Source organism: Dermacentor albipictus, chromosome 7, assembly GCF_038994185.2.
Source record: "Dermacentor albipictus isolate Rhodes 1998 colony chromosome 7, USDA_Dalb.pri_finalv2, whole genome shotgun sequence".
In the NCBI taxonomy this organism is placed as follows: Eukaryota; Metazoa; Arthropoda; class Arachnida; order Ixodida; family Ixodidae; genus Dermacentor; species Dermacentor albipictus.
Window position 1 is genome coordinate 20042051 of NC_091827.1, and position 13275 is coordinate 20055325.

At 48.9% G+C, this 13275-nt stretch overlaps 1 protein-coding gene and 1 long non-coding RNA gene across 6 annotated transcripts in view; one reads left to right on the forward strand and one right to left on the reverse strand.

Moving 5' to 3' along the window:
- Positions 1 to 13275, forward strand: part of LOC135896343 (uncharacterized protein C6orf132-like) — a 141063-nt gene that overhangs the window by 66419 nt on the left and 61369 nt on the right. The gene's annotated exons all lie outside the window — the stretch shown is intronic.
- LOC139047344 (uncharacterized) lies at positions 6569 to 7200 on the reverse strand. The gene is made up of 2 exons (XR_011507107.1): positions 7015 to 7200; positions 6569 to 6950 (listed from the first exon to the last, which is right to left on the reverse strand). It is a non-coding gene; the product is annotated as an uncharacterized lncRNA (long non-coding RNA).

Genomic DNA, 13275 nt, shown 5'->3' on the forward strand with positions numbered 1-13275 from the left:
GTGCTAACCTTTATCTAAATGACCAACCTTGCCCTCACGTTGTATCGCTCATTACCATATATGTCCCGAACAGCTAGTCACGTGTGCTTTCCTGGCATGCTGCATGATATATGGTATACGTGCCCCGAAGAAGTACAGATTATGTACGGCTTCATGTTTACCTTCAAAAGGTCGCTCCAGCAGAATGGGCAAAATATTTTGTTCTGAGCTATGGCGTCACATTCGTTTTCTAAAGGACAAGCTCTGTGTATGAAATAATTATTTAATGCTTCTAGAAGGCCGGGTGAGGTATAGATCAGTGCGCGCTCCACATGGCAGATGCATACACAAGCTTCTCTCTAAACCAGTAGCATTCCAACTTATACAACGACCGGCCGCAAGCGCAGTTTACAATTCCAGGCATCAGAAACAAAGCCTGGAAGCCTTTGCAATCTTTGAAACAAGCAACTTTGGAACACATTCACAACGGGCACAGATTCCGGCAACATGTCTACACAGATGGTTCGGTGAAACTCAACAACTCTGCTGCTGCAGTCTTCATCCCCGAAAAATCTAAAGAAATCAAATTGAAGACTTCATGTGTGACCACATCGACGGGTGCAGAACTCGCGGCACTCCGTGCTACACTTGATTTCATTAAGCAGGAACCACCGCAACAATGGACTGTCTTTAGTGACTCCCGCCCTTCACTGCACACAAAGCCCAATGCGCCACGCGTCCCCAATGAACAACTTGCCTCAGAAATTCGACACATATATCATCACAGCCATGACAAGGGACACAACATAACCTTTCAATGGTTTCCAGGACATTGCAACATCAGTGGGAACGACCACGCCGACGAAGCCGCCCGATCTGCGCATGAAAGTGGTCAACGAGTCTTCATTCCGCTTTCGCGAACAGACGCTGCGGCTGGGCTGCCATTGATGTCCCGTGATTGTAGTTTGCGCCTGTGGGACTCGAACGTTTTCACCGTGTGTCGTTTATGTTCGTTGTCTCCGGACATACGGATGCACCTCACGCCTGAGTTACCACGACGTGAACACATGCATGCTTTACCGTCTGTGGCTAGGCGTTGCCTTTACGAACTCATACGCTTTCTTTATCGGAATGGCCAATAGCCCCACGTGCGACACATGCAACAGCAAAGAGACCCTCTCACATATCTGTGTCTGCCCGCGATATAGTGCCCAGAGACAAGTGATGTGCAGAGTACTGGACCAGTTGGACAATCGTCCACTATCAGAACTGAAAGCTTTAGGTCAGTGTTCTGAAAGAACATCCGCGTTGAAGGCCTTACTCGCGTTATTAAAGTACCTGCGGTCTACGGGGCTTCACGATAGACTTTAAGAATGCCGCCCCCTACAGCTCTATAGTGTACGCACTTTGTTCGTGCTCGTCTCTCTTTCTCTCTATCTCCCCCTTCCACTCTGCTCTTGTTATCCCCGTGAACCCTTCCTCTGGTTAACCTCCCTGCCTTTCTCTGTACTCTCTCTCTTTATATATATATATATATATATATATATATATATATATATATATATATATATATATATATATATATATATATATATATACACACACAACGATCCAACTCCGCGCAGTCAAATTTACGCTTTACGGTGCATGTGCATGCATATATGTTGTATAGTTCTATAGTAAGCCCCGCCTTCGATGGGCTATTCTGAGTGTCTTTCCAAGCTGTGTATAAGGGAACCCAGCCTAGGTATAATGTAAACAGCACATTCACGCGTGAAATATATTAATTAGAACCTGGCTTCTGCACAAAGGCAGCGTGCCTCACTGATAACTAACCAGCTGCGTATTCTTAAAAAATAAAAAAAAACACTTTTATCACTTTATTTTAGTAATGCTGTGATCGAAACAGCAAAACTGTAAAGAAAGGAAAAACACAATAACAGGAGTACTGCACACACGCAAGCAGAGAAGGAGACCAAGGAACAGGAAGTATCAAGTTACAAATTTCACAGGGTTTACCTCTTCCCGTTGTTTCCTTGTGCAGGAGAGACACAAAGAAGCAAAGACGCAAGAACGTCTGAATCCACAAGCACGAAAATCAGACAGATCCATGTATTTCCCATCATTCCCGTGGGCGCTCAACAATCGCGCAGGAATTTCCTCAATAGTATATTGTAGGAAACTCTGTGGTCAGAGAAGCCCGAGTCACCGAATGCGATTGCTGCACGAGACAAGAACTGAGAGTTCGGAGGCCTTGATTTGCTGTCGCCGCTATAGAACTTTTAAAGCGGGCCACACGGCTCTGGCGACACAATGCGCCGTGTGCACATACGCGACAAAAACCAGCCAAGATGACTCACGCGGCAGAAACAAAGGCACAAGCTCGTGGACCGTCGAGCGATTCGTTTTTTATGCGTTGCATATTGCAATCACTCAGTTCAGCCCTTGGGCGCGGCCGGGCAGCCACCATTGACCTTTAGCGCAACCACGTGACGTGATGTCACGACAGCCGGAGGAAAAGCTGGGCCCCAACTCGCGCAATATGCAACGCATTCTTGGCTTAACCAAGCTAAGCCATGTATTTTTTTTTTCCTTTTCACGTGCGCTTGCGCTGATCTGTATATAAGGCTTACAGGCTCTCAGCCCTGCAGCGCTATCGTTTCTTCCATTTCTTTGCCCTTTCTTCTCAGGCGTAGACCCACGAAAGAGCGGCGGCGGCGACGGCCTGGTCACAAGCGGTCAAAGCTCGAGCGCGTGGCCGTCGCGTGGCCGCGTCGCGCCGACGGCGCGCGGTTGCTGAATGGACCGGACCCCTTCCGTTCCCGGAGCTCTGATCGATGGCCGAGATTAGAGCCCGGCTTTGCGCCGAGGAGAGGACGTATATACCGCCGCCGTCCCACTGCCCTCACACTGTTTGGAGGATGTCGCGCGGCGACCGAAACACCTGGGACGTACAGTCGCGGACAGAATATTATGGACCGTGAAATCTAAGAAAAAGCGGAGTATCTCCGCAACCTCACAACACAATCTGGTATTTGCATTTTGGACCTCGACTAGAATATGCGAACAACGTTGTCGTGGGCAGTTTTACTGGTTACTGCTACAGGCTGCTCGGGAATTGAACGTTTTCGGAGATACCGTGGTCCATTTTATTCTGTCCGCGACTGTACATGCACGGTTCGTCAGGGCCACAACCAACGCCTCCTGTAGATAGCAGGCCTGTGCACTGGGCTTTATGACGTCACGCTATAGTCTGACCGAAATTTACGTTGACAAGCTCGTCGCGAAGAAAGCGATGACGTCAAAATCCCCCCTGATTGCTAGGGAACGTACTTCATTGGATTCTATGGCAGTCGGGCAAGGTAGCCTGACGTAACGCGTATCGAAGTGTTTCGGCCTTGTGCTATCAACGAGGCGTTGCCAGAACACTCTGGTCACCAGAACCACGGCCGCTTAATGAAACTATATAAGGTTACATTCGATCGGGAGCGGCCGTTCCGGAACTATATGCATCGTATCGGATCGAATGTCGAGCCGATTTGTTTGTGACCGCATGTATATACATTCACGCACGACGTGCACACCTCTGTAGAGCATAGACGGGCTGGCGTGAAAAGGGTTGGTGGCCCCGTTACTCCGTTGGTCGCGCGCAGTAGCTAGGCCTATATGCATCAACGGATTTCACGCCCTTTATCTGCGCAAGAACTAACTGTTGGGTTAGTTAATAGAAAGATTTAGCGTGCCTGGCGTTATGCGCCACAAGGTGGCTGCACCGTGCTGGCCGCTGGCGCTTGCGCCTCCACTCATCAGGCAAAACGCCCAGTCCGCCTGGATTTATCTCAACACCGGACGCGCTAAAACTATCTAATCTTGCATAATTGCGGAGTGGAATTAGTGCTAATGAAAACGGGCACACGATAAAGAACCTCAGGTGGTCTAAATTAATGTGGAGTCCCCCACTACGGCTAGGCTCATAATTAGGTAGTGGTTCTGGCACGTTGGACGCCAGAACTTAATTCTTTCTGTTGCATAAGTGAACCATAATACAGGGTGTTTCAGCGATCACTTTCAAATTTTCTTTTTTAATTTGCCTGCGGCAGGTAGCACGATTCTAGTCCATGAGCTGGTCTACTCGCGAAGAGGCGGACATTACTTGCACAAAAATTGAAATGCATAACCGATTTATAACAAAAATTCAGTAATTAAGTTTCAACTAACTACCTTATGGCACATATTGCAATTTACGAACGTAGAGGGTATACTCTCTCTCTTGAATTTCATCGGAAGGAGGAGGTAAAGTTCGACTCTTTCGTCCAGAAAACGAAGTCTCTCCTGAAGCATGGCTTCTGAGTTTCGACACTTGCGGTTGAAGCAGTCTGTGGCCTCACTGTGTGTTGCGTCGATAGCGTTCCACATACGACGCCTTTGCTCTGACAAAACTTCTCGGTGCGCCATAATAATTATGAGCTTGACCTCTCTTGTAGTTAACGTTTGGCGGTGGCCGGACGTTAACTACAAGTGGGGTAGCAAAGTCATCTCAACCCACTACAAGTGGGGTAGTGGGTTGAGATGACTTTGCTCTACCCGGGGCGTATCTCTGCGTGGGCTCTTCGACGGTCGGTATACAAGGAGATATGGAGACCCACGAGGGGGAGCACACGGTAAGAGCAATCGATGAAAAAACATGGCGGTTTCATGGAACGACAAAATGGTGATGATGATCGTGACGACAGCGGGAGCGCCAGGAAGAAGTTTCAACACATGCGGATGGTATTTGCAATTCTGTAGCTCCGCGATCGCCCAACGTCGCCTCAGTATTGCGATTGTCACGGAAGCAGCACACTGAGCTTCGCGTCCCCCAGTTGCCACACTGCATGAAATCCACAATTTAATTCTGAGATTATATTCTACATTAAGAAAGATAAGGGAAGACCGTGTTTTTGCCACAGTAATTGCTGTCTGCGCCTTCACCTCCCCGTGCATAAGTTTCATTCCTTTCGCACTTAAGCCTGCGGAGTCACTACTGCAGCTTAAGTGCAGGATATATCGACCGCGCCGCGGGAAGAAAAGGACGTCTTGCGATAACATTGACGCCCCGGGCAGGTTCATCCATAGAGTTACTATACTGACTCTAGAGGACAAGCTACCCATAGGGCCCATGCATTAAAATCGGGAACCTCAAGAGCGCCGCCATGTTGCTACGCGCCGAGGTTGCCAGCTCCTGAGACGCTTGCTAGACTTGGTGATAGCAGTCAGTTTTAATCCGGCAACAGTAGCAGCGTAGCAGCATGGCGTCTCGCTTGTGATGTTGTGATGTGTGCGTGCAGCCGTGTGTTTGGGCTTTATAAGTCGGTTCTTTATTCTATGTTGCGGGATGGTGTGGGTGTGGTCCATGTTGGCCGTACAGCTGGCAGTTATGCAACCGAGGGATGATCCTGTTCAAGTTTCTGGCGGTATGCGGTTTTCAGCGGTCATGCCTGTTGCAGGAGTGTCACTCGACGACGTTACGAGCTCGAAGCTGTGGTCAGATTCCTCGTTGGCGTTCCGTAATTATCTTCGCACGGGCGCGGTATGTTGCAAAAGCCGCTTTCGCGATCTATCGTCGTGACGATAGATCGGGTTTTTTATTATTATAAGTAATGATCCAGCTGTAGGGCACATGTAACCGACAAACGGAAGTCTCAGGAGAGCACCTGAGATGATAGTAGAGCAGGCGGCGCAGGAACTCCAGGGCACCCGAGGGACAGTGGGGGGATCAAAGCTCGAAGCAGAACGGTACGTAGGTTGGGGCCGCCGAGGCAGGTGTGTGCCAGGGAGTGTTCGCACGGACAGCTCCCCAGGCACGCGCAGCCGTGCCTCGCAAGGTCGAGATACTTTAAAGGCACCTGCGCCCATTGTCTTTCTTTTGCCTCGGCGCAGTGAGCACGATTAACGAGAATAATGTGGAGGGCATCCGGTGCAGTCGCGAATGCATCATGACAAATGTAGGTCGCGTCGCCTGGCGTCTGTAGTAATATCAGAGTTGGTTGTATGAACTTTATGCATAATACGCTTTGTTACGGTACCTTAACGGAATGGGTCTAGAGGACGGTGTTGGTACATTTTTTCGTACCGCCCTAATCCTATACCCCCACTACGAACACACACATACCCCCTTTTTTATGTATACATACAATTCCTTGCCATGACGGATCATAGCCTCCTTTATTTTTGAAAAATAGAGGCGGCTATGGACCGATTGACCAGTTCAAGTTGTCAACTTCTCAGTAACTGTCGTAGGAATCACTGTAATAAACATAATTCCACGATCGGATTGTTTACTTTCATTTTTTGTTGTAACACTGAGGACTACATAGAACTTTATTTTGTATATGTGAGAGAAGTATGTGGATATCACGAGCTTAAGCCAATGTGCGATACACAGACAAAGCAGCTGCTACAACATGAACTGCATTGAGGGCCACACAACACATACGTAATTAAAGGTGCAAAATATAGGGGGAAGCTTCAAAATACGCTCTGTAGCACTGCAAAGTATAACATGTATTGTATGTGTACAATAAATGTTCAAAAATACAATGCATCAATGTCCCATTTGCCTTCAAGTTTATTATGAAGTTCAGGTTTACTGAAGTTTATTATGAGCATATGTACAACAGGAATCTACTGACACAGCCGCAGTCAAGGTGGCTGTTCGAGGTGTGCTGGCTGCCTCAGTGCAAGAAAAAGAAATTGGGTAAATGTCGACACCAGTGCCACTGCTTCTTGCCTCTGACCTGCACGTGCCTCTGCGGCATCTTTGTGCACAAGTGTGCTGGCGTGGTGAGGCGTAGGAGTCATCCGAGAGAAAGAGTATTGTTTACATGGAGAAGTGGCTGTTCACATTGCCTGTCACTTTCCCTCAAATGTTTCCTTGGCGACTAGGGTGACACACCCGCAGTCAAGGTGGCTGTTCGAGGTGTGCTGGCTGCCTAAATGAAATAAAAAGAAATTAGATGAATGTCGATACCAGTGCTATTGCTTATTGTCTCTTACCTGCATTTGCCTCCACGGCCTCTTGGTTTGTGGAGTCTGTATGAGGGAGCTGCTGTGGCTAGGTGTAGGCATTGTCTAAGCAAAAAGAAAAGGCCATTTAAATGGGGAATTATGGAATTAAATGCAGTTATGTCTGCTTCTTGCACTCTTCTTGCCTAAAAGTTTTCAAACATAGTGTCCTGAACACACCAGCACTTTGACTGCTTCTGCTTTTTACCTGCAGGTGTTGTTGCGAGATCCTTAGTATGGCTGCATGCAGCATTGTAACACTTGGTGGATGCATTTGAAGTGGTAGCCAAAAATATAAAGAATCATCCTTGTCTGCACGAATGCTTTCAATTTGTAAATGCAGTGGTAACTATCACTATTGGTGCAAGGCCACCCCACATCTATGCGGCAAGTGCCATAGCTTGAAACTGAATTGTTCCTTTAGTGTTTCACAAGGCATCTGATATGTCCACATTAGATGTGATGTGTTTGTTTTTATTTATCCCAGTGTGGAGAGAGCATCATTAAATGGCTGAAGTACTATAGTGCCAAACAGACGACACACGGACGAGCGCTTATGTTCGTGCCTCTTCTTGTGTCGTCTGTATGGCGCTATAGTACTTCAGTAATATGCACCAACTAGCCCAACAAAAAGTTCTGCTGGAATATCATTAAATGGTTTTTTTATTTTTGGGTGTCTTGTTTTTTGGTTTATTTCTGAATTTATCATGATGCTAAAGTGACTTATGCAATGGCAATCAGCTTTTGTTTTGCAGAAAAACAATGCATTTCCTGACCCATTGTTCGAAATCCCCTCACTCGCATAATTTTGCAGAGTATTCTACCTATATTGACTTGCTTGACCTCCACTAAAGAGTCTTGCATTTTCAAATACGACTCTTTCCTTAAAATCATTCGACACTTCTCATCATTTCTGTACCTTGGGCTTCTGATACTCTGCAGTCACCATTTTTGCTTGTTTCTGACTAGAAATATCTTATTTAATTTAGAGCTTAAATTTTACTTTTGGAACACATGGAAGGGCTTGCCATTGCATATCTTCATAAAAGGGAAACATGTTTCATTAAACATTTGCAAAATCCAATCGAAGATTGATGAATGCAGCTTGCAGTGTGATATGACTGAATGAGCCATAAAAGTAACTCATCTCACTTGGTAAATGAAAGCACATATTAGTGTGATGCACAAGATACATTACACTAACGTGGTGGGTTCTCTTGCTTATACAGCAAAATAATCGGTTCGCAAGAAAAAAATTATTTTTGCATAACCCTTGTATACACTGACTTAAGGAAAATGAGCTGGAGCTGTCCACATGATGTACTTATTTTACCTGCGAGTATGGTCAACAAAAATGTGTCCCAGCTGCTTAGTGGTATTTGAGATTATGTCAGTATTGCATATGTGCCTGTTGTCTATAATAATTGAATTTTGAAAATGCTCGCAGGGATCTGGGGTGCGATCTTGTACGCGTTCCGAACTCGAACGGAGGCGGTCCGTTCTTTCCGTCGCGAAATTGGCAGTCCGTTCCGTTGCGTTTGTCCGGTAGCAGACAACACGGAACGATTGACAGCAGATATCACTTCGCAATTGACGTCCTGGCGTTCTTCACCTTTCAAACTGACCAACCATGTGCGGCTCGGTGGAACGGACCGCCTACGTTCTATTTTGGAACGCGTACAAGATCGCACCCCCAGATGTGCACATCTGCAGTTTATGGATACATGTAAAAGACTCAGCATCAAGTGCAAGTGAACGGTCCAACAGGCCCGGAGTCGATCATGCAAATAGATTCGCTGCACAAATTTGTGACCAGAAAAGATATTCCACATGAAATGGCATGCAAGGAAGTGTTGAAAATATTGCACAGTTAACAAAATGCCTACGCTATTAATATGTGGGTTGATGCACTCGTTATGCAAAAGGGAGGTGAGGCGTGCAGACAGGACACAAGAGTAGAGTATTTAGTAAACAACACGAGCGCCGCCCACTTCTCTACTCTTGTGTCCTGTCTGCACGCCTCACCTCTGTTTTGCATAATGAATCCTTACCAACTAGCTCAGCTTTCTGTCGTTCTAAGTCTCGATGCACTCGATTTCGTCCGCATTAGGCACTCGCCTCTTGATTACTTCGTGGCACAGAAATACTCGGCATCAGGCTGTTGATCTGCTGTGGCCTTTGTAGAAGCATGATTGTTCAAAGTGCAACAATTAAACAGATTCTTTGAGTTGCTTGTGGCTTCGCCAGTACAATTCCGGTGCGCTGGTCCGCCTGTCCAGCAATTTCCTACTGAAGGGAAACCTGCAAATAAAAACACCGCTCCGGATGCAGAAAAATGCTCTACTTTGACGCTTCTCAAACGATTGTGATGTACCACAAGAGCTGCCTACTCGCGTGATATTCTCAACAAGGAGATACATTCGCCAGACCACTTCGGGGCTTCGGTGGCACATAAGGCACGAGTGTGCCATAGCGTCCGATGTCGACGCGCGATCGCATGTCAAACGAAACTACTACGCATCCAAAAAACAGATTCGAAACCGAAATTCGCGTCATCTTTTATTGCATGAATGCGTACATCGTGATTTTCATAAGTCACGGACTTAGCGATCGCTTTCTGTAAACTTAATATTAACGTACCGCCTTCATAAAGCCATCAGGTATGCGTTTTTAGATGACAAAGCATAAGGTGAACTGTACTTGTTCTCAGCTTTTTCAATAGTAATTGCGCTGGCCACATTGACCAGTAGCAACAGGGCGGCGCCCTAGAGGTTCCCACTTTTCCGGCCCAGCTTTTCCTCTAGAGTTGTTCTACTAACTCTATGGGTTCATCAATAATATATTGTTGTAGGTCCTCTGAGATTGGCGGCATTTGTGCGCGGCTGCGTGGCTGATGCAAGGCGCACTTTGATTGGCCAAGCGTAACCGGCGAATGGCTGCTTGGGAACGTCGTAGAGGGCGCCAACGGCGGCATCCTGGCTGGCTCTCTTGGCCATTTGTGCCGCCGAGCGTGGCATTGAATTTCGCTTCAGATCGACAAGCTTGAAGGCGCGAAAGTTTTCCCTCTGAGCAGGTTATCGTGCTTTTGCGTGGTAACGCTCAACATAGCGCGTGTTTACGCGACGCTGAAGAATGCTTGAAAACTGGCCGCAGCAATGTCCTTTACGAAACTTTCGCGGCTAGACGGTTGCGGGGGCGAGCTCCACCACTGGGAAAGCTGGCGCCACCGTCGGCGTGACGTGACATGAGGGATCACGTGGACACAGCTGCCACGTCGGCTGCTTCGGAAACGCCGAAGCGAGCTGAAAACGAAAGTTTAAAGTCCCGCCTGCGCCGCGGCTCTGATTAAGTGGTCAGGCTTTATACCGCCTTGGGTGTCTGCTTGACAACATTTGAAAGTACTATAATAGGTATTGGCTACCTTTGGAGGCGTGCGGCATGGTAGGCTACTGCTCGGTGCCACAGTGCCGGACGTACGCAATGGAGCCCGGTGTCAACCTTATTCACACGTAGCCATAGGGCAAGGGGCTGGGTGAAGCTTAGCTGGCGAAACTTAGAACCGGCAGACAGCCATCGGCTACAACTCGCGTATGCAGCAAGCACAGACGCGAGGGATATTTCTGCTACGGCGCCAGGATTGCGCGATGTTCGATGAGTAGCAGAAAACGCGCACTGAGACGCTCGCCCGTGCCCGCTGCTGCCCGGCTAATGTCATGACGCTTTATTAGGTCTATGAACTTGTTGATGCTAGATTCTGGCAAGTTCAATATAATGGAAAGGAAGCGGTAAGAAGCGCATTAAAAAAAGGCGTGGCATATGGTCATGTTTGTGTTATGAATTAATGCACTGGCTTACGATACGAAAAAAAAATGCACTGGCTTACGAAAAAAAAAGCAGAGGGAAATCGCACGCTGAGGAGACCGATAAACATACAGTGCGACGCAACTTGAGAAATAATTTCAAAATGTCCAGGAACAGCAATGTGCCAAAATTTTGGCTACCAGAGCTGCTCCAAAACTCCCTTGGCCGCTGCCATCTCTGAGATCGTCAATGGCGTCCTGTCGGTGACCTGTCGTTTCCTGTCGTTGTGCTCGAGGAGGTGTTAGATGCCTGCGACGCGGTCTGATTTCACGCTTGCAGAAGGGAGTGGGGGAGGCAGCAGAGGAGGATGAAAACAGAGCGCTTGTTTGTTCTTGCGCCCCGTGCATGGCACTCCTCGTGTCGTGACGTGTGAAGTTTCACGTCGCTCTTCAAATCTGACGCTTAACGTGTAACGTTGTACAGGTGTACATGATCACGATCTGTCAACGCAAAAACTAGACAAAATCGAAAAAACAAAGAACAGACGATCACAGTTTTCCATTTTCGTCTGGTTGTTCTGCTGTTAGATCATGAACGTATTCCCCATTCCCCACCCCACGTGTAGGGTAGCAAACTGGACTCAGTCTGGTTAACCTCCCTGCCTTTCCGTCTTCCCTTCTCTCTCTCTCTCTCTCTCTCCAGCTCTCCCTATTCTCGCTACTTGTGTATAGCTGTACTTTCCCGGTGTTTCACAGCACAGCACCGTGCATAGTTTCGTATAGTGTCGTCGTTGCGTATAGTGATCAAACCGGCTCCGCCAATACAAGTCGTTCAGGTGTGTTGCGAAAGCTGACGTATACAGTTCTCGCGTTGCGTGTAGTACACGTCAGCCTCACATCAACTTCCCACAAAGAGTGCGATATTTGTCTCGCTTCGCGAGGCCGTGTGAAGCGTCACTCCGATGACGTCGGTTCTCCGGCTCCGTGCTCTGCCACGCGGTCCTTCCTTCGCGTCCTTCGCATATATTCGCGCTCCTCCCTCGGCGTGGCCGCTCGCGGGACACTTGTTACGAGACCTTGAGTGGGCTTGTTGGGCCGTCTCCGGATACTTCATCGTTATATATGTAGAGATCGAGAGGAACTCCACTTATTCCCGGCCGCCCATCGGCGATCCCATGAGATACTAAAATCAGGACGGCCGAGGAGGACATTTCGAGTACCCCTTTTTTCCCAGCAAAAAGGGGAGGGGGGGACGTCATAAAGCCGAGGTCACACGATTATCCCGGTGGCCATCGACGCCGTGCGTCGCCGCAAGCAAGAAACGAGGGTCCACTGAGACTGAGTCACGCCGTGCCCCTGTGCCCGCGACGAGGGCCGACAGACGGCCTAGCTCCCCAACCGTGAGCCGCCCCCCCCCCCCCTTCCCCCTTCCGTTCCAATCGTGCTGACCGTCGCAAACACGCGAGCGGTCAACCAGTGCAAGCGGTGGCCCGCACGCGCGCGTCGCCTTTAAAATGGAACCAGCAGCGATCCCCGCAAGCGATGGCTGCTGTCGACGGGGGTGCGGCGGCAGAAGGGGGGGGGGGGGGTGCCATTGAGCCAAAGGCTGGCTCCGAGTTCACTTAGAGCGGCGTCCCAGATGTATGGTCCCGGAGATTGGCTCGGAAGCCGAGCCGCGACGGGAAAGGGGTCGCCGCCGCCTCCGCCGTTGCGCGTGCGACGAGCTGACCAACGGTCAGCCACAAATCATGTCTTGGCTCTCTCTCTCTCTCTCTGTTACTGCCCAAGCGCGCGCATACGTGGCCGCGGTGACGATGCCAAATATAGAGACTGGCCTTCTCACAGCGGGGAAGCAGCGCGCCATCCCCAGGAACAAAGGGGTGTATACTCCTCCGTGGCTGCTGCCGCACGGTCGTCTGGAACAGCCTCGTCCGCTCCAGACGCTTTTTGGAGGTTTGTGCTGTGCGAGGGGGGAAGGGCATTAAACGGCGACCCCCGTTCAGCTGGATGAACAAACCCCGCACGCAAGTTCTCAATCCGTTGGTTCGTTCGTCGGTTGGCTTTCCTCTCTGAGTGGCTAGTGCTCAATCCGTGTCACACACTCGTCCTCGTCAGCCGCGAAGGAAATAGAAACAAGAACAACAACAAAATGTCCCTAACTGCTACTCGTTTCGTCGTTCTCTGTTTACTTTTGATGCAGTGTTGTCCCGGCAGATTTCAAGATCGTGGGAAATGCTCTGTGATATAAGCAATTTTTGGTCGATTTGCTTTAAAGGGTTACCTTCATTGTTAAGCAAAACATACACGGTGGTTTCCTGTCGTCTTTTCTGTGGGGAACTTCTCGTCGACTGGTGCGAAATTACTGGCCGCAAAGTGCGGGGCGGTCCCGAGCTCTGGTTCACGCTGGCTCGGAACGCCCAACGACTAGCCAGCGGTCAGAGCTGGTCTGGCT